The sequence below is a fragment of the Podarcis pityusensis genome, assembly GCF_964106645.2.
Source record: "Podarcis pityusensis genome assembly, chromosome: 13".
NCBI classification, from domain to species: domain Eukaryota; kingdom Metazoa; phylum Chordata; class Lepidosauria; order Squamata; family Lacertidae; genus Podarcis; species Podarcis pityusensis.
The window spans coordinates 6,041,336-6,067,818 of record NC_138038.1 but is presented as its reverse complement, the minus strand read 5'-3'; the positions used below and the strand labels follow the sequence as shown (position 1 = coordinate 6,067,818).

At 43.2% G+C, this 26,483-nt stretch overlaps 1 long non-coding RNA gene across 1 annotated transcript in view; it reads right to left on the bottom strand.

Annotated features, from left to right (window-relative positions):
- LOC308460698 overlaps positions 1–25,337 on the bottom strand; it is a 98,837-nt gene extending 73,500 nt beyond the window's left edge. Inside the window, exon 1 of the long non-coding RNA XR_013978734.1 lies at positions 25,073–25,337. This is a non-coding gene — a long non-coding RNA (uncharacterized lncRNA). The remainder of the gene's footprint in view (positions 1–25,072) is intronic.
- Between the last annotated feature and the right edge of the window lie 1,146 nt (positions 25,338–26,483).

Sequence of the window (26,483 nt, the reverse complement as noted above, 5' to 3'; positions counted from 1 at the left end):
AGAAGAGGAATAAGATCCTCAACGGGGACTATGTCGACATGTTTACCCTGCTCCCGCCTACTAAACTAATAGGAAAAGGTGAAAAGAGACGATCCTCCGGTAAGGGGAGGTATAGGACCCCTAGAGCGGAGCGCACCTTCGAGAATTGGTTGGACGGGTACCAAGTTTTCATGGGTGTTGTTTGTGCTGCTTATCCTCGGCGCTCCATGGATTTAGTTGCTTATTTGGCTCATGTTAGGCGGGCTCACTCGCTCGCAGGGGAACATTTCGCTTTAACATATGATGAGAACTTCCGTAGAAATGCTTCTCTTCTGCCTTCCACCCGATGGGACCTAACGGACCCTAACTACTGGGGCGAGGACGTTAATCCCTACATTGAAAAGAAAAACCAGGTTCCGACCAAGGCGGGTAAGACAGAGGCCAAGCGGCGTCGCCTCTGCTGGGAGTTCAACAGGGGTGCATGCTCGAGACCCTCCTGTAAGTATCTACATGAATGCGACCGGTGCTGGGGAAACCACCCTGCCTCCGTGTGTTTCAAGAATAAACAGCAGCCCTTTCGTGGAGGCAGGGGGTACTTCCACAACAGCAATAGAGGTGCCCCCGGATCTTCCAACCAGGGACCCGGTAACCGCCAGTAATACGCACCTGGGTCTGGCCTTCTCCCCCGTGCGGCTGCAGCCTCTCAAAACCCTGCTAGATCAATATCCTGATCGGAAAGCTGCACAATACCTGTGGGAGGGGTTTTCTAAGGGGTTCAGAATCCCAGTGGCTTTCCCACCTAACACCGGGGACCCACAAAATCAAAAATCAGTTAGGGAAAGGCCCGAGATAGTCAGAAAAAAGATTGAGAAAGAAATTAGGGCAGGTCGGGTGGCTGGCCCCTTCGCCGAGCCCCCCTTGGAAGGACTTCACCTATCCCCTCTGGGCATCGTACCGAAGAAGACCCCGGGAGAGTTCCGCATGATCCACAACCTCTCTTACCCAAGGGGAGGTTCAGTCAATGACGCTATTACCCAGGAACTTTGTACAGTGAAATACGCCTCCTTCGACCAAGCAGTAAAAATGATTCGCAGATTTGGAAAAGGGGCACTTCTTGCCAAATGTGACATTGAGTCGGCGTTCCGCCTCCTTCCTGTCCATCCAGCTGACTTCCGTTGGTTGGGCTTCAGGTTTGAGGGGGCTTATTTCATTGACAAGGCAATGCCTATGGGCTGCTCCATGGCTTGCTCAGCTTTTGAGTCGTTCAGTACATTTCTTGATTGGGCTCTACGCTTCAGGACCGGGTCGTTGGGCGTGTCGCATTATCTCGATGATTTTATTTTAGTGGCAGATAACAGGCAGCGATGCTCCGCCCTCTTGGAGGCTTTCACTTCCCTAGCCGGGGAGCTGGGGGTACCACTAGCCGCAGAAAAAACTGAGGGTCCTGCTACCTCTATGGTCTATCTGGGCATTGAGTTGGACACCGTGGCCCAGTCGTCTAGGTTGCCGGAGAGCAAACTGGTCGCTCTTAAAGCATTGATACAACAACTACTGCCCCTAAGGAAGGTTACCCTTAGGCAAATTCAAACCCTGCTTGGACACCTAAATTTCGCCTGCAGGGTAGTGTCGCCAGGGCGCCCTTTTTGCGACCGTCTGGCCAGACTGTCTGCGGGTCTTAGGGCCCCACAGCATAGGGTACGCCTCTCCAAAGAAGTCAAGGCGGATTTGGGAATGTGGTTACAATTCCTCGACAAGTACAATGGTATATCCTTGTGGCAGGATTCCTTGGCACTTAACGCTGATTTCCAAGTTCAGTCGGACGCAGCAGGTTCACTGGGTTTCGGAGTGTATTTTAGGGGCCAGTGGTGCGCCCAAAGGTGGCCTGCAGACTGGCAGGGTCAGCCCATTACTCGGGACCTTACATTCCTGGAATTTTTCCCTATCGTGGTAGCAGTGCATCTCTGGGCAGATCAATTCCGCAATCACAGGGTTTGTTTTAACACAGATAACCAGGCAGTTGTCACTGTTCTTTCTAGACAATCGGCGCGCTCCACCAGGGTAGGAAACTTGCTTCGGTCCTTTGTCCTCCTTTGCTTGGAACAGAATATATATTTTTCCGCCAAATTCGTACCTGGCGTTAATAATGACATCGCGGATGCTCTGTCTCGTTTTCAGATGGAGCGCTTCCGCGCCGGATGCGGAGCAATCATCGATGTCTTTCCCGGAGCATCTCTGGAGCCTTGGGAACAGGAAGTGATGAAGGGAGTATTCGGTGCAGTCGCCCCTTCCACAATGAGATCATATAGGAAGGCCTGGTCTGACTTTTTGAAGTTCCGCAGCAGAATGCCCAACACTAGGCAGACTTCGGTGCCCTCTACGAGGGAGGTCCTCCGCTATTTAACCCATTTGAAGGAGCTGGGCAGGGCACCTAAGACGCTCAATATTCAGCTGGGATTTCCTATTTTTGTAAAGCCTTTTTCGCCACCGACCCGTGTGCGCAATTTATTGTGCGTAAGACTTTGGAGGGCTGGCGCCGGCAACAGCCCCCCAGCTCTGACATGAGAAAACCCATAACGTACGATATTCTGATCCAGATACACAAAAAATTACGAGAAATATGCTGGTCAAAGTATGAAGCTCGCATATTCTCTGCCGCTTATTCCATAGCCTTCTTTGGTGCCTTGCGCATAGGCGAGGTCGTCTGCGAAGGGGGGGTTGCCCACTGCCAGAGGGGCATCCTCTTAAGTGACCTGACCCTATCGGAGACTGACCTTATAATTCGTGTTCGGAGTTCTAAGACGGACCAACAGGGTAGGGGGGCTCTCCTGCGGTTACCAGCCGCACAAGCTAGGGGGCCATGCCCGGTAAGGTATACGAGGCGTTTCCTCTACCTAAGACCCAAGGGCCCCGGACCCTTGTTTATTCACGCGAATGGATCACTCTTGGCCAGGCATCAGTTTATGAGGGTGATGCGCATGGCGTTGGCAGCCTGCGTACTGCCCGCGGCTGAATTCGCAGCTCACTCTTTCCGGATCGGGGCAGCGACCACCGCTGTGCACCTTGGGCTCTCCACTGAGAGGATAAAGGATTTAGGGCGTTGGAAATCTAACGCATACAAAGCTTATGTGAGAAAGAACCTATGACTAGCGTTTGTTCCCCTGACCGTGGTTTTTCTGTCTATTTGCCTTTCAGAATTCAAGCGGGTGCGCATTTGGTTGGTGGGCCACAGCATCGTGCACTGGGCCAAAGATCGTGCCATGGATACCGGGTTGGGTATGAATCTAGGCTTGCCTGCAAATGTGGAGCTGCAGTGGATAGCGCGAAGGGGCATGCGCTGGAGTGAATTCAAGCCAGCTGTGATGGCGAGAGCTGCCTCTGAGGGTCCACCCGATGCGCTGGTTGTCCAGTTGGGGGAAAACGACCTAGCGTACCGAAAAGCTATTGACCTTAGATGGAACATCTTTGACGATTTTGCAGATCTGAGGGCGGTTTACCCAAACATTACTATCTTGTGGTCCTCGTTGCTTGAGAGGAGGACGGGGAGGGATTGTGTGAGCCCTGTTGGAATCAATAAAGCAAGAAAGGTCTTGGAGCGGGCTGTGGAACGTAGAGTGGCGGCTCTGGGTGGGTGCATCATAAGGCACCCAGGCATCCAGTACAGCAACGAGGCCCTCTACAGATGGGATGGCGTGCATCTGTCAGATGCGGGTAACGATATTTGGCTAGGGGACATCATAGCTGGGATTAGGAGTTGGTTACAGGTTTGAAGGTATTGGCGGCGAGCTTTGCTCGAGTGGCGGTTAGGCATTGGCAGGGGTTTATTGTTATGCAAAGGAATGGGGGGAAAGGAAGCGCCATCACCTTCCCCCAAGAAAAGGGTAGTCCGGTAAAGAACTCCGGGGGCGTTGCCTTGTCCGAAACCTAGGGAGGTGAGGGCCCCCGGCACGCCCCCGAGCGGTGACACCCGGGGGATCCTAGTTGGCGTACTTCAACAGGACCCCCTCGGTTTGTGGTTAACCCTTCCCGGTCTGCATGCCGGGTAGTCGATAGAAGCCAATGCCTAAGGCCAATACCTTTCAATTCTGTAATCAATAAAGTTGTGGCCTGTTTATGCCCATTAACCTTAAATAAGTGTGTCCAGTGTCTTCATTTCACATGTGGGAGGGGTCTAGCCACGCAATAGGTGTTGAAATTTTGGGAGGTTGCAATGGTCTCGGTGGTGAGGTGCTTATGTTTATTCTTATTTATTTATGATTATTACTTTGTCAAAAGGAAAAAAAGATACATTTTCAGGTAGTTCGTAGTCTAACAGAACCACCTTTGCCATTGGGGTCCAGTAAGAACTCCAAGATCTCCTGCAACAATTTTGCATCCAGCCTGGAGTTTTCTGATTTGTGTTAGAATTGTTAGAAATTCCTAAGCACTGAGAGCAAACACAGGTGTCTCTTTATCAGTCCTTGAAGGCCAGTGCTAGTGAAGACCGGTTAATGAAGACCTCTGATGGGAGGGGGGTGTTTGCTCCTTCAAGATGGGAGGGGTGAGCACTCAGTGTCTTGAAGGTTCCTTGAATTGAGCATCATGATCGGTTACATCATGTCATGGAAAAGGAGCCAGTGTTTTGCTTAAAGCTGGCTTAGGGAGCTTTCTTCACAATGCAGTTACTATTACCTGCTATGCTGCTAAACTGAAAACTGATGCACACTCAGAGACTTCTCACTCACTGCGAGGGAGTTACAGGGAACCACGCAGAGGGCCTTCCCAGCAGTACCACCCTCCCTTCAGATGTCAAGGAGATAAAGAACTACACAACTTTTAAGCAAAAAAAGATGTGGAAATCTGGAACAGGCTGAACCTCTCGTTTTGGGGGAGAATTTCAACAATCAAAATGAATGTCCTTCCAAAGATGTTGTTTCTGTTCCAGATGATTCCAGTCGTGGGTGGGACTGGATGTTTCAGGGATTGGCAGAGGGAGCTATCAAAATTCATTTGGCAAGGGAAGAAACCCCAAATTAAACACAAATTACTAATTGATATTGAAGATAGAGGGGGCTTTGCATTACCAGACTTGAGGCTCTACTATGAAGAGTCCTGCCTCTGCTGGTTAAAAGGGTGGATGAGCTTGCAGAATAATGATTTATTGGATTTGGAAGGATGGGGCAATAGATATGGGTGGCATGCCTATTTGGGCTATGGAAAAGTAAAAATACACAGGGGTTTTCTAAATCATTTAATACGGAAATCATTATACACTGTGTGAGACAGGTACAAAAATTTATTGGAACCAAAAAACCCCTGGTGGTTATCCCCTCTAGAGGCTATCTAAGTAAAGAGGAAAAACATGGGGGGGGGGACTGGGCAACCTATAAAGAAATATTAGAGGAAGACCAAAACCAACTTAAATTGAGAAAATTTGAAGAAATCAAACATCATATTACAGATTGGCTACAGTATCATCAACTAAATGATGTTTTCAAATTAGATCTTAATGTATCAGTGTTGGAAAAAGCTATATTACAGAACAAAAAGAAAATACTACCCAAAATGTAAGACACCTGCTAGATGAGAAAGAATATGAAGGAAGAATTAATAAATCATCTTGAATTACAGACTGGGATCAAAGTAGTAAAAAAAGTAAGATATCTGGGAATTTGGCTAACTATGAAAAATATAAATTTAATGGAAGATAACTATACAAACACCTGGAAAGAAATAAAAAAAAGGACTTGGATACTTGGAACAGGATAAAACTCTCTTGGTCGGGAAGAATGGCGGCAATTAAGATGAATTTACTTCCGAAACTGCTGTTTCTATTCCAAAACATACCGATAATCAGGGGAACCTCAGTATTTAAAGATTGGCAGGAAGTGGTCTCCAAATTTATTTGGCAAGGGAAAAGGCCGAGAATTAAATTTAAATAACTTACGGACCAAAGGGATAGGGGAGGATTTGCGGTTCCAAATTTGAGACTATATTATGAAGCCTCGTGCCTTTGTTGGATCAAATAATGGATTGTTATAAAGAACACAGACCTGCTGGATTTGGAAGGTTTCAACATCAGATTCGGCTGGCACGCATATCTGTGGCACAATAAGGAAAAGGTTCACAAAGGATTCTCCAACCATATTATTAGAGGGCCACTGCTGGAAGTATGGGAGAAAAATAAAAAACTACTGGAAAGAAGTACTCCCTGGTGGTTATCACCAATTGACATTTTAACAACTAAAAAAATAAATATTGAAGGTGAAAGATGGACTTATGAAGATCTTCTAGTAAAAACAGAAAAAGGATGGAAAATCAGATCATATGAAGAGATAAAGAATAAACTAACAGGTTGGCTTCAATTTCATCAAATTAATGCTCTGTGGACTGAAGACAAAAAGATCGGGATGAATGAAAAATAAATCCAGATATCAGGTAGAAATATTGGAAGGCAAATCAAAAATTCTATCCAAAATGTATAACCAGTTGCTAGAATGGGATACCAAAGATGAAGAGATAAAAGAAGTAATGGTGAAATGGGTGATAGATTTTGGATACAATTTAGAGTATGATAATTGGAGGAAACTTTGGAATAAAGGTATGAAATTTTCACCTTGTACAGCACTTAGAGAGAACATGGAAAAATGATGTACAGGTGGTACATTACACCTGTAAAATTGGAAAAAATGTACAAAACTGGAGACAAAACATGTTGGAAATGTAAAATCAAGGAAGGCAATTTTTACCACATGTGGTGGACCTGTGAGGTAATTAAAAAGTTTTGGGAACTTATTTATAATGAACTAAAAAAAATATTTAAATATACTTTTACAAAAAAACCTGAGGCCTTCCTTTTGGGGATAATTGGAGAAGAAATTAAAAAAGAAGACCAGATATTATTCCAATATGCAACAGTAGCTGCTAGAATATTGATAGCACAAAATTGGAAGACACCAAACACTCCAACTGTAAAAGATTGGCAAACTAAATTATTTGAATACGTAGAATTGGCAAAAATGACACAAAAAAATAGAAACCAAAAACGTACAAAGTTTATTAATGAATGGAATAAATTTATGACATATATTGAAGCAGATGTAAGAAATTTAAAAATCACAGTAGGCTCGATATAGCTCCTGCGACGTGTAGAGATTAAGAAAGTGAAACTGCAGAGAGAAAACCTTTTGTATACGCCCCTCCCGGTCCTTTTATATGCGGATGACACAGTTTTAATTTCTTTTTTCTTGTGTTGGATTAAGAAAACTTTTGAGATCTTTCACCAAATCCTGCAGCACCGAACAATTAACAGTTAACTACAACAAATCCAAAGTCATGGTGTTCTCTAAAAAAAGGAGGAGGCACAAATGGAGAATAGACAATCGCTTAATAGAACAGGTAGCAACCTTTAAATACCTGGGTGTAACCTTCCAGGAAAGGGGCTCCTGGCGCTTTCAGATTAATAATACTATTGCAAATGCAGAAAGATCTACCAAAGCGTTAATAAGATTCTTCTATGGGAAAGGAGGCCAATACATACCGGCAGCCTCCCAGGTCTTTGCTGCCAAAATATTATCACAATTGTTATATGGATCCCAGATCTGCAGCTTTAAAAACCTTACTCTCTTAGAGGCATTTCAAACTAAGTTTTTCCGCTGCCTGCTGGGGATCCCCTCTTGCATATCCAACATAGCGGTCCGTTTGGAGGTTGGGCAAATTCCTATCAGTACTCGGATATGGATATTGAAGATCCATTATTGGCTAAAGCTTATTTTCTTCCCGGTTGGGCTGGCACCTTTAACCTTATTGGATACGTACCAATCCAAATGGAAAGCTACACTGCTGGAAAAGTTTAAAGGCTTGGGGATCCCACAGCAGACCCTGATAGCGACAGGCTTCGAGAAAGCTAGGACTACAATTCGCCAGCGTATCTGGGACGTAGAATTACAACGCCACATGAGCGAAATGATCAAACATCCTGCAATAAGGGACCATGGGAGAGGTTTCTCTCCAGCTAACTATCTGTCAGGTCTTCAGGTACCCAAATACAGACGGTCTTTTACCCTCGCCAGATTCAACGTTCTCCCTTCTGCCTTACTTCAGGGCAGATTTGAGGGTAAACCATACACAGCACGGGTCTGCCCCTGTGGCTCGTTGGAAGTTGAAACTGCTTCACATGTACTATTACGCTGTTGTCTTTATGAGGATATACGTTTGACTTTTATTACACCTGTTTTGCAAAAGTCCAGGAAAGAATCGGGACACCATAGTTTAAAACTACTGCTAGAGGACAAGAATCCCAAGACTACATTAAATGTAGCCAAATTCTGTGCGTCTGCAATTAATCGCAGGAAGCAAGTGGTATCCCATAATGACCAAACCCCCAAATGTTAATTACAGGGGGCACGCTAATAATTAATTTTATTTTTTTATATTTAAATGCTTGTTATACTCATATTGTCCTCTGTATTTTTGATATTTTTTATTATTATTATTATTTTATGATCTGTGATATTGTGTGTGTTGACGCTGGTCTGTGACCATATTAATAAATTCATTCATTCAACCTTTTGTAATATAGTCCAAAACCGAGTTGAAGGGAAGTCAATTATTGATGTGTTGTTTAGTTACTGTATGTTTGGTTTGTTGGTGTGTGTGTGTGTTTTTTTGTTATGTAATGTTTTGTCCTTTTCTTTTTCTTTTGTTCTATTATTGTTTGGTGTTGTATAGTGAATTGAAACTAATAAAAAGAAGTATATAAAAAAAAAAGATTGGGAGGTTAAGGAGGAGGAAGTTGAGCTTGTTTGGAGGTTCTAGCAGGGGAGCGCAGCTATCGTATACCCTTGACTGAAGAACGGTACACTCCTTCTATCTGGGATGGTCGTCTTCTTCCACCGAGCGTGCAGCTTCAGGAGGGACGCACATGGAGCAGTGAGGGAGGAAGGGGATACCCGCCTAGCCAGCCAGATCAGCCGAATCCACCCTGGTGATCAATGGGGTGACAGATGTCGCTGTAAGACACCTGCTAGATTGGGAGGTTTAGATGGAATTACGGTAGATTTTTATAAAGAAACAATTGATATCCTGGGCTTAGAACTTAAAAAAGTATTTAATAATATCTTAGAAGGGGAGAAAGCCCCAGACACTTGGAAACTAGCGGAAATAGTAGTGATTGAAAAACCACAAAAGGACCCTACAGAGGTGGGGTCATACAGACCAATTAGCCTATTAAATCAAGACTATAAGATATTTACAAAGATCCTGGCAAGGCGACTGGAAAAGGTACTACCTAAAATAATTAAGGAAGATCAATATGGATTTGTTAAGGGAAGATACATAGGCCATCCTATAAGAAATGTGTTTAACGTATTAATAAGCAGGGTAAAAGGAAAATTGGTGGTCTTAAAATTGGATGTGTATAAGGCCTTTGACATAAGTTCTTATGGAATATTATGTGGGAGGTAGGATTAGGAGAGAACTTTGTGGAAGCAATCCAGGAATTGTATAGAGAAGGGAAGGCTGTGGTCAGAGTGAATGAGGGGGTTTCAGATCAATTCATTATACAAAGAGGAGTTAAACAAGGATGTTTACTCTTACCACTACTATTTGTATTAGGTATGGAGTACTTGGCAGATAGAATACGAAACTCAGTAAGGATAAAAGGATATAAGAAAGAAAAGGAAGAAATCAAGTTAAACATGTATGCAGATGATATCCTATTATTATTTACAAACCCCTTAGAGGGTGTAAGAGAATTTATGATAATTTTGAAGGACTTTAAAGAGGAGTCGGGATTGGGAGTAAATCTGGAGAAGTCTGAAATTTTATTTTGGGATGTAAATAAAGAGGAGAAGAAGGAAATTGCAAAAATGACAAAGATGGATATCAATAAAAAAAAAATTAAATACTTGGGGGTAAATATTATTAAAAATATTGCTAGGATTCCAGATGTAAATTACAAAGAAGCATGGAGGAAGATCAAGAAGGACATAAAATCATGGAAAAATAAGAATTTATCTATTCTAGGTAGGATTAGAGGATTAGAGCAGTTAAAATGTTTCTGGTACCAAAATTATTATATTTATTTCAAGTAATTACACTACCCATTAGGAAAATATGGTTCAAAACATGGAATAAGGTATTTAAAAATTGGATTTTTGGAAGTAAAAGAGTTAGAACCCCAGACATAGTAAATTATTCATCTCAAGAAGAGATGGGATGGGGAATACCGAACTTAGAATTTTATTATGAAACATTCCAATTGAAAAATCTAATAGATATTGGCTATAAGGATGGGATTCAATGGATAAGGCTGGAGAATGAAATAAATGAAGGAATAGGAAGAGAAGGGATATTTAATAGAGACATTAATATGGCTTTTAAGAAGACAATAGGACCAAGGAAAACTGCGTTAGGAATCTGGAAGAATTGGAATTCCAAATGGATGCCAACATACTCAAGGTGGACGCCATTAAAATATATGCAAGAGGGTCAAAGGGAATCGGGTTGGTGGAAGAAATTAGAAGATCAGGGATTTTATAAATTAAAAGATATGTTCGATGAAGAAGGGAATTTAATTACAAAAAAAGTTTTTTTAGAAAAAATAGGAAAACAATATTGGCTGAAAGTGCAAGGACCCTATGATTTAATAAAAACGGAAGGAGCAGAGGAAACGATGAGGACAGAAATCAAAATAGATATGGTGTTGAACAAAAGACAAATAACGGAGAAAGGGATAGCAGGGATGTTATATAAACTGATGATAAGCGACAAAGAAAGAATGATAAGGATAATTCAGATTAAATGGGAGCAGGAAGGTATGATCCATCCAAACACAGTTCAAGAACTGATGAAGAATATGAACAATATTAAAATAGAAAAGTATAAAGAATTAAGTAGAAAATTTTTATTAAAATGTTATGGAACTCCGGCACAAATGGCGTATATAGTGAAAGGGTTTGGTCCCAAATGCTGGCATTGTGGTCAGGAAAAAGGACTATATTCACACATGTGGTGGGAATGTAATCTGGTTAAGGAATATTGGCAAAAGATTATAAAGGTAATTTCCGGATTATTTCAAATAAACATAGAAGTTAATAGGGATTTGTTATTTTTAGGAATACTGGGAAATAACAAAGTAAAGAGTAATAAGCAAAAGTTGTACAAAATTATGATTTTAGCTGGAATGGCAGTTATTGCTTTGGGATGGAAAGAAAAGGCCAAATGCAATATGGGGAAATGGAATGATTATGTTTTTGAATACGTACAATCAGAAATATTCGCACAGATAGTGGCAGAGGATAGATGGGAAAATAAATGCCAAAGAATCACAAATAAATGGGCATTTTACAGGAACTGGATAGAAAGAGAGGAAGCCAACCCTAACATACAAGCTCGAATGAACAGACTGTGTACATGGATAAAGATATGAAGAAGGAAGGCCTGACCAGGGGCGGGGAGGGCTGGAGTGGGGAGGGAGGGGGAAGTAAACCGGATGGTATTTTGAACTGATTTTGTTATGTAAGCCTTTTTTCAGAAACCATTTATATTAATGTTAAGTAGTTAGGCATTGTAGTATGAATGAATTTTGTTCTGTATTCTTTGTTTTATAGAATATATATAATAATGTTATGTTACCAAGCAAATTTAATTTAAAAAAATTAAAAAAGGAGGAGGAAGTTAAAGATGTGATGATCAAATGGTCAAAGGATTTTGGTTACTCCAGTCAGATGGACGATTGGGAAAAATTATGGAGAAGAGATTTCAAGTTTACTGCTTGGATCACACTAAAGGAAAAAATTATGAAAATGCTTTATAGATTGTACATGGCCCCCAGCAAACTGGCCAAAATATATAAAACAAATTTAAACATATGGTGGAGGTGCAAGCAAGCGGAGGGAACAATGTACCACATGTAGTGGGGTTGTGGGGTTTTTGTTGTTTTTTTTCAATGGGATATTGTCTAGGACGAGTTTTTTTAAAAAAAAAAGTCTAAACAAATATTTGTGGAAAAACCAGAAGCCTTTCTTCTAGGCATTTTGACATCTGATATGCCAAATGATAAGAGGAGGGTTTTCTTATATGCAACAAGAGCAGCAAGAATGCTGATTGCTAAAAACTGGAAAGGAGGGGGGGGACACCCACGAAGGAAGAATGGCAAATTAAATTATGTGAATATCTAGAACTAGCAAAATAACAGAGGCAATCAGGAACCAATCAAACCAAAAATTCAAAAATGAGTGGGATTGTTACAGAGTATCCAGAAAAACATTGTTCCCAAACAAAATCCTTAATATGCTTTGACTAATTTTTGCAAAGTAGATAAAGCCACTTCCGAACTAGGGAGGAGGTGGGGTTGCGGGCTTCACGCCCCTACCCACGCACGCGGGGGTGGCGCACAGCCCCCGCGATACTGGGGGAATCCTCAGACGCGTCATCCCCCTGGCCAGCCAATCGGCTGGGCCGGGGGGCGTGGCCCACCCTATTTAGGGCTGGCGTGGCCAAGAACCTCCCTCTTTCCTCTCCGCGCTCCAGCTGATCAGCCATTTGGTTTTTCGCCTACCTCGTAGCAACCGTCACAACTTCCTGGGCATTGGCGGTTAGGCATTGGTAGGGGTATTGTTATGCAGATGAATTGGGTGGGGGGAGGAATCGCCATCGCCTTCCCCCCAAATCGAAGGGTAGTCCAGTAAAGGATTCCAGGGGGCGTTGCCTTGTCCTAAGCCTATGGGGGTGTGGGCCTACGGCATGCCCCCGATCGGTGACCCCTAGTCGATGTGCATCAGCAGGACTCCCCCTACTGGTGGTTAGCCCTTGCTGGTCTTCAACCAAACGGGCTGAAGCCAGTTAGCTGATAGGACCAATGCCTAAGCCAATACCACTCAATTCCAGTAATCAATAAAGTTGTGGCCTAATTTGACCCATTAACCTTAAATTCTGGTGTCTTGCATCTTTATTTCTGAGGGGGGAGGTGGGAACTTGCCACGCAACAGATAGATAATGTGTATTATGGAAGGCTTCCAGCCTGGCATGCTCGCGGGATTGTGCTCTGAGAAACTGGAGCACACCCGATCACAGAGGAAGGGAATTAGGAGAGAACGGAGGTGGCGTTGACCCCCTGAAAAGGTTGGAGATTGAAAATTGGATTGGACATATTGTGAGTGCGTTTGCCAACCCTGACCCAGAAGTAAGAGCTGAGACCCTGGGGGCAAGGGAGTGGGCAAAGCAGAGGCTACCAGTTAGATGGCAAGAGCACAAAACATCCTGAGGATGCACACTAACTTCTGACATCTCTGTTTGCATAGGAGACATTCTTCCTGCCCCCACTCAAAACAGCAGCAACCCTGCATCTATCTGTCTCAAGTTTGGCAGGATCCCTTCCCGCAGAAACGGTGGCTAAGCCGGCAAATTTCACCTAACTGCCAAGATTTTTGTTAAAAAATAGGAGCCCCCCCCTTCTTTTAAAATAAAAAAAGGTTTTTGCTGCTGCCTTGTGGTTTTATTATTCTGTGATTTTACAGTAAATTATACCATTGTTGCAGTAGTATTTTATTTTTTGTTTAAATTGTTAATTTTAGTTTTAATGTACATGCATTTTCTGCCCCGGGGTCCAGCTGAGCATATTATCAATGCTCTAAATGAATAAGTGTTGTTCTGCTTGGGAAAGTAGAGATTGTGATAGAATAGAGTATGCACTATCTTAGGAAAAATATATTGCTTGCAAAGCTACTCCCTGTAGCGATCACACAGGGTCCCTGGACATTTCACCGTCTATTGATCCCTGTGCCACCACTTTATTTCTCGCTGCCACCACCCAGGCCCTACCTGGTACAATACTGAGTCCAGTCAGGGTTAAATTGGAACATAAACCTCTGTTTATTTATTGCAGTTTAACAAGCGTGTGGTTTCATAAACGGTATCGGCCAATTACAATCATGGGGTGCCTATCCAGACCTATAACTTCTGCTACCTGCTCTCACTCACTAAACCACCTCTCAGATATTTGCTCGTCTTCCTAGCTCCTAAATGTTCCTGACTCAGCTTATCTCACTACACTAACTCAACCTACCCACAGACTCTATCCCAATTCACTCCCACTCCAACCAACCACCCAACTCCCAACAAACTCCTCCCTTTGCCCCTCCCAGAGCTGGTTTTATAGTCCCTCTGACTCCACCTCCCTGGGTTCTGATTGGGTAACCTGTTTAACTATTTCACCTCCAGCACTCTCATATGTTAACGTCACACTCCCTAATTCATATTGTGATGAGTTTGTGGCGGGGGGAGTAGGCTGTATGTCAAAGACCTTTCTATACCCTTGATCCAGCAAGTGTTAAAATATAAACTAGACTAGCTTCCTGGTTAGGCGATCACCTGGGTAATGGGCCATTAAGGGGAAGTGAATCTGGGTGGGGCCAGCAAATGGGTGGGCCCCCTCCCCCAACTCACAGAGAGTTAGATAGACAAAGCCAGAGTTGAGGGCAGAGAGTAAAATGGTGTGACTTACAGCAATCTTGGAACTGAGAGAGACAGAGCAATGTTTTATTTCTGTTTTGATCCAAGGCTGTGGCTATGAAGGAAGCAAGGCTCTCTTGGGGTGTTGATGCTGTGAACCTCTCCTTCGTAGGCTCAGGTTGTATATATGTGTAAACAAACCATATATCATAAAGACACCAGAGTCTCCATTGTGCCACGTTGCAAAGGAAGCACGAACCCTGGGTAAAAGCCTAGAAGCCCTGAAATCTCTCTGCTCAGAGATTGGGGTGGCATTAAACCAAATCACATTTTTGTTTTGGGGGGTACAAACAAGAGCACCGCAAGACATAGAATCATGACTTGCCTTGACAGTGCTTTCCTAGTTTCAGACATTTGTCTTACTTAGCAAATTACATTCTATTCCAGAAAAAGCAGCTGTTAACTCAAGTCTCGAATACTGCTGGAAATGAATCAAGAGGTACCAACAATCTCCACGGGTAGTACGTAGAACACGACTGATTTGATACATGACAAATCAAATGTTCCCGCTGGGGGGTGGAGAAATGTTCTGCAGCATGAATTCTTGGAGGTAGGCCAAGTATGTAAATGTCACAATCTTTGCCAGATGCAGGCAAAGAGAAGATAGAGAAGAGAGAACAGAAGTATTGCTCAGTGTCCAGAAACATTGTGTGAGGACAGATAAGAGGGAGCGATTTAGGACTCTAAGTAATTTAAAGGTAAAGGACCCCTGACAGTTAACTCCAGTCGCAAATGACTCTGGGGTTGCGGCGCTCATCTCACTTTACAGGCCGAGGGAGCCGGTGTTTGTCCGTTTCCGCAGACAGTTTTTCTGGGTCATGTGGCCAGCATGACTAAGCCACTTCTGGAAAAACCAGAGCAGCACACGGAAACACTGTTTACCTTCCCGCGGGAGCGGTACCTATTTATCTACTTGCAAGTTGATGTGCTTTTGAACTGCTAGGTTGGCAGGAGCTGGGACCGAGCAACGGGAGCTCACTCCATCACAGAGATTCAATTGTCAGTGGTCCCTTTACCTTTACCTTTACCCTTCCCTGGTCCCTATACCTTATTATAACTTAGCCAAAGCACATATAATGGAAATATTCACATATTCTTCCCCTTCCTACCAATGCCTCCAAACACCCCCCCCCAGTTGTTTCCTTGTGTCCTTAATTGCAAGGTGGGGCCTCGTCATACCTGTTTCTTTAGAAAGTGCCATGTACAAAGTTAAACAAGAGTTGTCTGAAGTATTGGGAGGGGGGATATTTTATTTAGGCCTGGATTTCTGAAAATGCAACCTTCCTTTCCAAAGCCATTTTTATTCATGGTATTTCTCCATCTGTGACCTTAACCCTAACCATAATCTGTGTACAGGTTTTGAGTGCTCCCTTCATGTGTGCATGGTTGTTATGTTTATAAGTCAAAAAGTCCTCAATTTTCTATCACATATGACAACACCTATGTACGATTCTTCACAGAATGTATAATTCATTGCCTTCAAACAATTGCCACTTATGTGTCTGAGTTATACATTTCTTAGAGATCTCGGCAGGATGTTTATCAATTTGAATAAGTATACATATCAACTTTTATGCTTTTTATATATAATGAATTTACTTTGGTTTTTTGACATTGAATATTGATGTTGAATATTCATGTGATGCATTGTCTTTTTTTACAGCTCCTGAAGAAGGACTAAAATGATAGTTGGATCAAATGTGCTGGGCTGCTACAAAAATAAAACAGTCATTTTGTCAACATCTTGGACACTTACCCATTTTTGCATTTTATGGTGTCAATGATGGGCATATATCTTGATGAAAAGGGATGTGGGTAATGCTGTGGTCTAAACCACTGAGCCTCTTGGGCTTGCCGATCAAAAGATCGGCAATTCAAATCCCCGTGACGGGGTGAGCTCCCGTTGCTCGGTCCCAGCTCCTGCCAACCTAGCAGTTCGAAAGCACGCCCAAAAGTGCAAGTAGATAAATAGGTACCGCTCCGGCGGGAAGGTAAACGGCATTTCTATGCGCCGCTCTGATTTCGGTGTTCCATTGCGCTAGAAGCAGCTTAGTCATTCTGGCAACATAACCCAGGAAAACTGTCTGCGGACAAACACCAGCTCCCTTGGCCTGTAAAGCGAGATGAGCGTCGCAACCCCAGAGTCGTCAGCCATTGGACTTAACTGTCAAGGGCCCTTTACCTTTACCGTTATCTTGATGAAAAGGGACTTGCTATATGACAGACAAGGGCTTTACACCTTAGATGAAGTTTTATTTCTGGGGACTGCCACTTTACCACAGGATTCCACCCATGAAGCACCCCTGACCCCATCAGGGTCCACCTCCATTGCTCCTCAAGGCACCATAATTTTATTCTTTCAGAAGCTGACCACAACATATTACACTGCATTCTCTCCTGTATGTCTTCCCTGCAATCTCTGGGACAATTTCCATCTCACCATCAGATACTGAAGAAAATGGACCTAGCAGGACTGCATTAAACAGGTACAATAGGCTTGAGAAGGAAAGCTCTGATGCATGATGCTGCTTAATGTTTAAGATTCTGAAGGTGCTGGAATGTGCAGGCAGCATTTAGCAGCATACAAGCTTGATGTGTGTAATAAAATTTCTATTCCCAACTGTTTGTTGCAATTATCATCACCCTGCTAACCATGGCAATTGTTTAGTCCATCCAAAAGAAGAATGTATTTAGAGGCAATTTATCTCCACAACAATGCCTTAGAATTTGGCAAGACAATTTGTCTTTAAGATCAGCTGCAGGGAAGAGCATGTTTTCTTTTTGCAGCTGGTGTTGTGTGCAAATGGAAAATTACCCAGACACTTCCTAAAAGCCTTGAAAATAAGTATCGAGCTTTGGCTCCCACAGTTATTCTGGCTCTGATTATCACTTGCCAAGACTCAGCTAAAGTACAAGATGCAACATGCACTCCAAGGAGTTTCATAGAGAGCAAATACAAATAGAACCTATGACCCAAGTCTATGTACCAAGCACTGTGTAGGAATCTCAGAGTGGAAACAAACATTTGTTAGCCAAGGACTTTGAGAATCCCATTCACTTCCTAACGTCTGCTAACTGATGAGGAGAGGTTGCACTTTGCAGGGTACAAGAAGAACTCAGGCAATGAATATTTTACCCTTCCTCCACTAATTACTTTCTGCTGTGAACCCCTCTACATCAGAGTACCTTTCCACCCAACGCTTCTTTACTTCAAATGGCATGCATCTCCCATCACTTTTGCAGCTGATCAGCTGATTCAGGGTTCTTTGATTGCCCCAGCAATTTTAAGATCAATGGTGGCTCCCCACGGCAAAAACAGTGGTCCCAGAAGCCCAGCTATCAAGGAAAGAAAAGGGAGTTGAACTTCAAACATTTTTCTCCCTCTCCCTCTCCTTAATAACAGAGGCTACCCTCTGAGATCAAGCTAGTTTTGTACGGAGAGAAATATATTCACGTATAGACAGTTCTGTACACTTTAGATATGCTGCTGCTTGTTGTCGTCCCCCCCTTGTTTTTCAGACGGCTGTTGCTGTTAGATATGCATTATGTTTTATATTTGCACCCCAGATAAGTAGGTAATAACTTATGCTATCAGACTTTATTTTATAGGAGTTGAGTTTATTGCTGGGATGACATTGTGTATAATTTGACTTTGCTTTTCAGTGTGTATTCACATTCATTATCCTCACTATGTATTATGACTATGTATTGCTTATTATTATGAATTGTATTTATATAACTTCTAGTTTTTTGTATTGTAAGGCTGTTATGTTATGTAGTGACATACACTGTTTATTATGTTGTGCATTGTAAAGCATGCTGTGTTCTTTTGAAGGAAAGTATATAATAGGAATTATAAAAATGAATTTAAAATAAATAAGGTATGCGCGGGTAAGGGTTTGAGACTGAACATCCTGAATAGCTGCAGTACTGTGGCTGATCCTCCCCACATCAGCAACTTGTAGAGTGCCACACACTCAGGAGAGGGGGGAAGAGACATGTTCTCTTTGTGTGAAGGAGTTTGTGGGTGGTATCCAGACATTCCAATTACAGTGACTGCTCAAAGTAGACCTTAATATAGTCCCTCGTCCTCACTAAGGTGGCTACAAGCGGTAGACCACATGAGTAATCATAATAAGAAATTTATTATTATTATTATTATTATTATTATTATTATTATTAATACCCTGACCATCTGGCTTGGGTTTCCCCAGCCACTCTGGGCAGCTTACCGCATATCTAGAAACATAATAAAAACACCAATCATTAAAAGCCTCCCAACACAGGGCTGCCTCCAGATGTCTTCTGAAAAATGTGTAATTCTTTATGTCCTTGACATCTGAAGGGAGGGCATTTTGTATGAATTTTACACCATACGAAAAATTCCCTCTACAAAGAACACAGGTATTTTAACAAGTTGGGGTGTGGTTTTTTTGGGGTGTGGGGACATTCATTGATATGAGTTCCCATCTGCTGTCTAAAGACACATGCTTACCATAAGAAGTCTCTCTCCATGGCTATTTCCCTTCATAAGAATGAGCGGGTTGCCCTCAGAGAAACATAGAGATTGGGATCATAGTGGTTATTTGCATCTCACTGTCAGGTAAAGGGGGAAATGTTTGAAATGCAGCCACTTACCCCCTTGATCAAACCCATTGCTCTTACAGGGTCATAGGAGGTGTGAATGATGAGCTGGGCATGGCCCAGGAAGAAGGAGCAGAACCACTGCCTAACACTGCCTCCAACTCCCAACCCTCCTGGATGGTCCAGGAGAATACCATGGGTCAGTAGTATCAAACTGCCTCTATCACATACTCCAGTTCAGGGAAGCTTATCTATATAGTCCAGGGCCTGTTAAACATCAACTCCAGGCAATAAGAGCATACGTAAAGTCTGCTGGATCAAGTCAGTGGTCCATCTGGTCCAGCATCCTGCTGTCATGGTGCCCAACCAGATGCCTATGAGAAGCCTACAAACAACTGAATTTTAGATCCTTCAAAAGCCAACTGGAAAGTATATGCAAGACATATGTATATGAAGTTAGTTGCCTCCATAGCAAGCTTTACACCACAATTATTGTAGTGTCTCCAGTGAGCTTTCCAGCACAACATCATGGGTCCAATTTCAGTTGATGTGGCCTGATGAAAGGGACAAGGTGTTTGCAACAATGCACCCAACCACATTATCCCCCTAACTCTTGCCCCTCTCTGTTTCTTGAAGCACACTGCTGGGGTAGTGGCCAACACTTTGCAAATGAGGGGGTTCAAGACAGGGTTACAAAGGAAGTGTGTGAAATAAATCACCTACATCATATGACATCAGGTGATTGGCAGGTGGGCAGCCCCCCTCTGGCAGATTCCAATTCTCTACCCCTGATTTAAACCCTAGTTACTGATAACAATATAACTCAAGTGGTTAGGAAGACCCAACAGAGACTCCATTTTCTCAGGGTCTTGTGAAACAACAATGTTAAACAACAATTGATGACTGTCAGGAGTGTGTGCAGGAGCCGGGCCCTGTGACCAGTAGGGCTTCACAGGACTGAGGCCTTCCTAACTTTGTTCTGGAAAGGCAAGGTGAGGCCACACAGGTGAGGCCACTTGGTAACTCACTGCACCTGGTGGCTAGAGCCGGGAAGGGATACAAGGTCAGCATTTCCCTTCGGCTCTTGGCCACAGCAACATGTTTCCTGCCTTGCCGCATTTGGCTTCTTGCTTCCTGATCATCAGACCTTGGCTTCTTGACTCCTTGCTTCTCGACCCTCGGACCCTTGACTTCGTGCCTCCTTGTTTCTCAGCCCTCGGATCCCTGGCTTCTGGGCTCTCATTCCTGCTCCCACTCCACCATCTTGCCCACGGTCCCGACGTCCTCAGTTGGGACTTCGATCGGCCATAGACCGGACCGTGACAATGACCTCCTTCTACCAGCCCACAATAGAAAGTGTCCTCATATTGTATCACAGCGTAGTACATTGGCTTGACAGCCACAGACAGAAAGTGGTGAACACAGCACGTATCATGGGCTGTCCCCTGAGCCCACTAGATGACATCGCAAGGGATCATTGCATTAGAGTGAGAATAGTTCTCAGGCACGATTCACACCCCTGCCAGCGCCTCTTTAATCTTCTACACTTGGGCAGGAGATATAGAAGTATAATCAGTCATACCAACAGGCTAAAAAAGTTTCGTTTCTATCCATGGGCTGTTAGGCTGCTGAACAGAAAATAATACAGTGCAACTGACTTTCAGGGTTGGTGTGTTGTGTGACAAGCACACAGAGTGCAATGAGACTGAGTGTTTGGGGGGGAGGCTCGGTTAATTTCATTGTACACAGGTTGTACATTGACAATAAAAGTATTATTATTATGTAAAAATGGCTTTCAGCTGTTCTTCATGACGTCTTTCCTCCGTCATCAGCACACAGCATGCAAACTACAAAAGGGAAGCAGAACTGAGGTTCTGTGAGTGCTCAACTGCCTGTGTTGATGGAGCTCTAGTAGGACTGTGCTTCGGATTCGACTCTTCACTGTATCCTGACTGCTGGACTTCAGACTTGGCTACTTGAATTTATCCTAAGCTTTAAGCTTTGCTTATGTGGATTGACCCCTGGACTATGAACTTTGCATTCTGACTTGCTGCCGGGTAGACCAAGGGTTCAGAACGGCAAAACCGTTCAGAAAGGCAGTCTGTAAAATTGTAGCAATACGCGGACACCATGTATCACACTGTTTCCTCTGACTATCCAATATAGAATCAAAAAATCTCAAAAATTCAACGGTTTGACAGATTTCCTTGGTTCCAACGGCAAATGACTCCTCTGGAAGAGGGGAATCCTGGGCTCCCCCTGCCTCCATAATCCCTTAAGCATAAGGTCACATTCTCCTTGTTCCTCCACAAGGTTTGAACTAAGCCACACAATAAATCCTGATACAGGAAAGCCTTGCAGTGATGCTCATTTAATTTCATTGTACACAGGTTGTACAATGACAATAAAGGCATTATTAGGGGGATGTGTAAATACTCTTATTGTTCTTTGGGGAATAGGGTAGTTAAAAGGTGTCGGAAATGGGTTATTGCCAGGGGTGGGTGATGGGCTCATGTTTCTACATGCCAAACACTCCTACTTTGTGGCATATTTGTGATGTATTGATGAAGCCATTGAAATGTTTTATGGAAAATGGGGAGAGGTCTTAAAAGTTCACGCAACCCCGTGTTCAGGATTCCTACTCTGTTTGAACCTCATTGCAACAAATAAAGATCAGGTCTACTGACCACTGTTTGCTTCTTTAACTTGGCTGGAGAACCCTTTTGCTGACCGGAGAGACCCACAGGGAGTGGCACCCCAACGAGCTGGGCAGCAGAGTAAATCCGCAGCCCAGGATTTTTTCTTATCAGGAGCAACCAGCTCTGACTACGTGTCACTATCCTGAACATCCCACCTTGTTGTGGGATCTTCCGCCGCCCTCTCCCTAAATTCTGCATCATACTCCAGCGCTGTGACCTCCCCTGCTATTAACTTGGCTTTTAGGATGATATGTTGCTAAGTTGAATAAGTGCCAACCCCTGCCTGGGCAAGCCAATGATATAACCCCCACATAAATTGAACGCAACTTCCATAATTGGATGACCACATTCTCAACAGTTATTTTCTTTTCCTTCTGCCATTTGGCTGGTTTGGACTTAATACTGCAGGATGAGGCTGGCGACAAGAAGGCCTTAAAGCATAAGATGAACACTGAATCAAGCTCAGAAACTCACTGGGAGGTCAAAGCATGCAGGTCACAGAATTCAACTTCTTTTTTAAAGAAAGAGAATTGGGATATTCTCATTAAATAGTGGAAGCTCCCATAAGCTCCAACATTCCTGCGTTTCATCTCGCCGCACACATATAGGTCATATACATCTGTTGCCTTGAGTCACTTCCAACCTCTCCGCAGAACCTACCTCACAGGATTGTTATACAGAAAAGATGTGTGAGGGAAGGGATCATGTACAACACCTTCCACAGAAAAATAGAATGAGATAAAAATTTAGCTGTAAGCTGCCTTGAGCCCGTCAGGGAAAATGGTGGGAAAATAACAGCAACAACCACCACCAGAGAATTATCAGGAACATACCAGAGTGTGAATCATATTGAACTCAGTGGGACTTACTTCTGAGTAAAAATGCTTAGGATTTAAAGTGGATTGGTGACTGTTTCCTCCAAAATTATAGGAAGGGCTTTATATGCTAGCTTCACCATTTCCTTAAATTGGGTGCAGGTATTTTATTTTCAGCGTAACGGAACTCCATTTTTGCATCTATACACATACCAGGGGTGCCAACCTGAGTAAAATATGGGGGGCAGGTATGCCCTGCCCCATATAACTGATCACTTGAGGCAGCATCCACCCACCATTTGAATGACAATGCCCATTAACTTTTTGGGGGGGGGCTGACCCCCTCAAATATTTCATTAGGGGGACCGAACGGCCCTAGGAGTTGGCTCCTGTGATACACACACCTTTTAATTGTTCTCATTGACATGGGGGGGAGGGGAAAAACAAAACCAGGACATCCCTGGATCAAATCAGAAACTGGGGTGGCTTCTGTAATTCCAGGACTGTCCCTGGAAAATTGGGACATTTGGAGGGTATGATGTCTCATGAGATATAGGTCGTGCTTGGGCAAGAAGCCCAGAAAATTGTGTGTGTGTGTGCACACATACACACAATCTAAGAATTTTTATTATATTGCAGCTTCACCAAGTCTTAGATAAGGGTGATCTTAATTTGTAGGTTAATCAATTATATTTCAGAGACATGCAAGTTACAGGAGCATCACTTTGAACCCAATGTGGGTGGCAAAAATTCAGGATGCCCAACAAATGTTTGGCATCATCTTATTGTACGGCCCAAGGACATCCACTGCACCACCTCTTGTTCAGTGGAAACATTTGCAGCAGCTCCAACTGCTGAGTCAGAAATGCCATCCTTTATTATCCAACCCAATTCATCCGAAGTGTTCCAACCACTGACTCCTAATATTTCTTTTATTTACATGAAAAAAGTACTGGATTTAAGTATATGTGCTTTGCCATGCCTCATTAATTGCCTCTGTCACCAGGCATAAATCCTTCTGGTAGGCAGCAGAGTGGGAAAATCCAAAAGGGTGATTATCAAGCTGAAAAAGACGATATTTTTCGCAGGTTAAATATTTTTAAAAATATATTGCAAGTGTCAGAAAGTTACGGGGGGGGGGGGGGACTTCAGTCTGTGAATAACTTCTGATGTAGGTAAAAGTGGGCCATCAAAGTGCCATATATTATTTACTTTCAAATAAATTTCCTAAGGATTTTGCAGATATATATAGTTAATAACACTGAATTCATTGCAAGCCAGGAGCTACAAGATATAACCACCCTGTTACTTATTCATCAAGTAACTAGAGCACTCTCTGGCCACAGTTAAGCACCATGCAATCTGATCCAATGAACATTTACTCAGAAGTAAACCCTGGTATTTTCATTTGGGTGTACCCAACATTTTACTATCTTGCCCAAAACGTTTTCATGGAAGAGTCAAATGCTTTGCTGAAATCAAAGTAACTGAATGCTTAATGTATTTGCAGGAGGTGCATGCAACAGTGACCTTTGAGGCTAAACATTTATCTTCTTCAGAAATTATGGTGGCTGGATTTTGTACCATCACTTTCGCTTCCTAAACTAGACTCTGCCTCTTGCATTTGGATATCCTTTCCCTCCAATTAAACATGATGAGAGAAATTGGTGCTACTTCTGTTGGCTGTAAAGAAGAATTGTTCACACTTCTGATAAACAAAATAACCCATTTGGTATGGGGGTGGACATTACTGATAAGCACACATCAGCAAAACTAATTTGGCATCTTAAAAATAACTTGGGCCATACAGTTATTTCAAAGGCCATTATCTCAAATGTAGCTGCATATAATTAAGTGCCTTCATATGTTTTAGCACGAACAGAAACATAGTTTTATTTTCTCATTTTCCCCCACCCCATATAATCATAGAATTGCAGAGTTCACATCACCTTGCCAAACAAAGGTCCATATAGTTAAAGCTATGGTTTTCCCAGTAGTGATGTATGGAAGTGAGAGCTGGACCATAAAGAAGGCTGATCGCCAAAGAATTGATGCTTTTGAATTATGGTGCTGGAGGAGACTCTTGGGAGTCCCATGGACTGCAAGAAGATCAAACCTATCCATTCTTAAGGAAATCAGCCCTGAGTGCTCACTGGAAGGACAGATCCTGAAGCTGAGGCTCCAATACTTTGGCCACCTCCTGAGAAGAGAAGATTCCCTGGAAAAGACCCTGATGTTAGGAAAGATGGAGGGCACAAGGAGAAGGGGACGACAGAGGAGGAGATGGTTGGACAGTGTTCTCGAAGCTACCAGCATGAGTTTGACTAAACTGTGGGGGGCAGTGGAAGACAGAAGTGCCTGGCGTGCTCTGGTCCATGGGGTCACGAAGAGTCGGACACGACTAAACGACTAAACAACAACAAAGTCCAACCCCCAGCAATGCAGGAATTGCTCCAAGGCGAGGCTCAAACCCACAACCCTTTAATTAACATTGAGATTAACTACCGTATTTTTTGCTCTATAAGACTCACTTTTTCCCTCCTAAAAAGTAAGGGGAAATGTGTGTGCGTCTTATGGAGCGAATGCAGGCTGCACAGCTATCCCAGAAGCCAGAACAGCAAGAGGGATTGCTGCTTTCGCTGCGCAGAGATCCCTCTTGCTGTTCTGGCTTCTGAGATTCAGAATATATTTTTTCTTGTTTTCCTCCTCCAAAAACTAGGTGCGTCTTGTGGTCTGGTGCATCTTATAGAGCGAAAAATACGGTATCTTCATGTTTTTAGATTACTTTTGACCCCCTTTTCAATGAACTTCAAATTTTTAAAGCTTACATTTGACAACAAACCTCTCATTATAAACTTGTTTACATTTAGATATATGATGTTTTCTATAAGCTAATAATTTTCACTAAATCAAAGATGTCTTTAAAGCTAACCTTGTGTTTTAAATATTATTCTATTAAGCTATGGAGGAAAGTTTTGGCCTGGCGCCTAAATATATATAAAGTGTTGCCAGGCAAGCATTCCTGGGGAGAGCTTTCCACAAGTGGGGAGCCACCACAGAAATGGGCCGTTCTCATGTTGCCACCCTCTGGAACTCTTGTGGGGGGGCACCCAAAGAAGGTTGTTAACCTATTAGCCATATAAGGTGTCTCAAACAAAAATAAATGTTACCTGCGGTTTTGGACAATGACTGGGTCATAATCCACTGACTATCAAGCCTTTTTCTCCAAGAAAATTCCATATGCAAATGGTGGCTTCATCACCAAAATCAGGGGGAAATGTTTCCTAAGTGCCTCCTTAGCATAAATGTAAAGGTAAAGGGACCCCTGAACATTAGGTCCAGTCGTGGCCGACTCTGGGGTTGCGGCACTCATCTCGCTTTATTGGCCTAGGGAGCCGGAGTACAGCTTCTGGGTCATGTGGCCAGCATGACTAAGCCGCTTCTGGCGAACCAGAGCAGCGCATGGAAACGCCGTTTACCTTCCCGCCAGAGTGGTACCTAATTATCTAATTGCACTTTGAGGTGCTTTCGAACTGCTAGGTGGGCAGGAGCAGGGACCGAGCAACGGGAGCTCACGCCGTTGTGGGAATTCGAACTGCCGACCTTCTGATCAGCAAGTCCTAGGCTCTGTGGTTTAACCCACAGTGCCACCTGCGTCCCTCCTTAGCATACTATAGTGCAAATTTTGATGGTGGCAATCTTTCCTTCGCCAAGTAATTGCTGAATATTTATAAAATTGTATACAAGGGCACAATTCTATGTAACAGCCACAAAAATAATTTTGGATCTTTGAGTGGTATTATCCTCTTGGAATACAGTAACTTCTTAAGTCCTCCCAGCTGTGAAAATTTCAATTAGAACCTTGAAATGGCCTTGAAACGCCTTTGAGGTCCAATCACCCCTTGAAGTTCTTCAA